This window comes from Numida meleagris, chromosome 18 (genome assembly GCF_002078875.1).
Source record: "Numida meleagris isolate 19003 breed g44 Domestic line chromosome 18, NumMel1.0, whole genome shotgun sequence".
NCBI classification, from domain to species: Eukaryota; Metazoa; Chordata; class Aves; order Galliformes; family Numididae; genus Numida; species Numida meleagris.
This window is the reverse complement of record NC_034426.1, coordinates 210,898-213,808: the sequence shown is the minus strand read 5'-3', so window position 1 is coordinate 213,808 and position 2,911 is coordinate 210,898.

The following is a 2,911-nucleotide window of genomic DNA, read 5'->3' as shown; positions in this document are numbered from 1 at the left end:
TGTCAAGGTGTCTCCAGGGGTGCCAGCACCACTCCTCCTTCCCTGCAGCGCTGGGCAGGCTCTGTGCCAACTGGGGGAAGCTGCTCTCATCTGCTAGGTCTGCTGGGTGCTGGCCTTGTGATGGAGCTCTCCTGCCTCCAGCCTGGAGTTAATTCTGCTGGTCTCTGGTTTCTTCCCCACAAAACGAGTGGCTCAGCTCAACCAAAAGGTGGAGCTTTTAGCTAAGCAAAATCCATTCTATAATTAGAGATCGGCGTATTTCTGTTGGCATTACCTCACCCACTTCCTCCAGGTCTGCTTAATGCAGATCCCCACACATCCACTGCAGCTTTGCCATGCTGAGGGTTTGTTGGGCAAAATGAACTTGAACTTTATTCACGCTGCAGCTGGGGCTTGGCTGAGCCCTGGCTGGAGCCGTTCTCAAATTATTAGGACAGAGCAGAAAGAAAAGTCACATTGCTGCCTACCACCTGGGGAGCTGTGAGACGTAGCCTTGACCTCAAATAGTTCCTCTCTGCGGGCAGAGAGAAGGGAAGAGGATGCTGTGATCAAGTGTTGGAGCACTGCAAAGCAAATGATGTTTTGTTAGACTGATAAAACCTGGCACCCACATCGCTGCAGGGCTGCACATACTATGAGTGCAGATGAAAATTCACTGGCTTGGAAGTAAAAGGGTGTTAGAAGTGCCTCTCTGGAAGATGGCCGCGGGATGACATCTGTCTCATCTTCTTCCATGTGTGGGTTTGGAATGTGAAGGATATTTCTGGAGAGCTGGACCTTACTGATAAAGCTGGCGAGCTCCAACAACCAATAAAGCTGGTGAGCTCTGACAACCAGTAAGGCTGGTGAGCTCTGACAACCAATAAAGATGGTAAACTCAAACAACCTCATGTTGCGTCCTTGTGAACCCATCACTGCATAGTGACCTCATGTCTGCTGTGCCATGGGATGATGCTCACAAACCCAGTGAGGGGAGTCCACCCGGGAGAGCATGGCAGAAGTTTGGGTGTCAAATGGCACCAAAGCTCAGCACAGTTGCTGCATTGCAGTGCAATTAAACATGGTGCCATTAAATGCGATGTGGGATGTGCAGATAACCCTGCAAAGCTTGGGGACAGCCCAGTGGTGAGCATGCAGGGAGAGGAAAGGATATAACTAGAGAATGCAGCCAACATTCTGAATTTTAACTCCAATAAGATTCCTTCCCCAAACAGCCCTTGTCACACTCAGCCCAGTGCCAGTACCACTTTTCAAAAGCCACGTTCCAACCCTCTGCTGAAGGAGGGCTGTGAGGAAGAAGGGCACAGGCTCTTTAGCAGGGTCTGTTGTGACAGGACAAGGGGAATGGTTTCAAACTAAAAGAGAGGAGGTTTAGATTGGATGTAAGGAAGAAGATTTGTACAGTAAGGGTGGTGAGGTGCTGGCACAGGCTGCACAGAGAGGCGGTGGTGCCCCGTCCCTGCAGACACCCAAGGTCAGGCTGGAGGGCCTTTGAGCACTGATGGAGCTGTGGGTGCCCTTGTGCATTGCAAGGAGTGGGACCAGATGGCCTTTGGGGGACCATTCCAACTCCAGTAATGCCCTTGGCAGAGGAAACTGGCCAAGGGACCAGGAAAGGATGACAGTAGGGGAAAGTGCTGCAGCACTCCTGCAAAACAAAGAGACCAGTGCAGCAGAACATGTGCAGATAAGAAGGCAAGCTTTGCCTTCTGAATTAGAGTTCAGGAAAGAGCAAAGCGGTCATAAACAGTGATTTTCAATAACTGCACTTGCAGGCATCGAATCCATTGAAACCCAAGAGGAAGAAGAGGTTCCTTTATGAATGAGATGGGAACCAAAAGCCCCTTCCTCATTGTGAATGTGCTCATAGAGTCTATTGGCTATCACAAGAACTTAGTTCTTGCCCATACTCGGATGACAGTAGATTTTTGAGTCCCATCTTCCTGATGCATTGTTTGCTTTAAACAAATCTAATCCTACTTTGTAATGCCATAAGTAAGCACAGAAAGTGATACTATATCGCAGTAAAATTTTATGTGCGTTTGCACAACGACATAATAGCACAAACACTCGTGTTTTCTTACGGGATGTGCTTTGACGTTTCTTGTGGGGAAATGAGACCGCTCAGACCTCACAGCTGCAAGACAGACACTTCGCCTCTTGCAGATGCTCCAGAGGCCAATAAGGAAAACGAAATTGTCAAGGGCAAGAGATACCTGTACTCCTGTACAATCCTGGAGGATTGTAGGTTGCCACCAGTACACAGTTCCTTGTCCTCTCTGCAGTCACACTGGGGATCGATTCCCTCTGAATTTGTCGCTCCATCAAGGAGCAGGTGTGCGAAGCAGAGCCTGTGCTGGTGGGTGAGCTGCCCCGTGGACACAGGCACGGTGTCTGTGGGGGACAGTCTGAGTCCTGGAGAACTCATTCTGTCATTTTGCTTAGCTTGAATTTTGGCAGAGGGAGGCAATTCCAGGCACACTGTGTCCTTCAGAACTCTGAAAGTTTGTCACCTTCATCATGATCCTCCATGGGCCAGAGACTCCTGACTCCTCAGATGAGGCTTCTTTGAGCCTGGCATGGCTTCATGGCTAATCCAGTGGTCACAGATCTGGGTGACTTGTGGCATTCACACAGATGCATGTCAGGAACCATGAAATGTTAGGAATGGGATCATAGGATCATAGAATCATAGAATCATAGAATGGCCTGGGTTGAAAAGGACCTCAAAGGTCATTGAGGGGGGTTTCAACCCCCCTGCTGAGTGCAGGGTCACCAACCACTAGAGCAGGCTGCCCACAGCCACGTCCAGCCTGGCCTTGAATGCCTCCAGGGACGAGGCATCCACAGCCTCCTTGGGCAACCTGTTCCGGTGCATCACCACCCTCGGAGTGAAAAGCTTCCTCCTAAC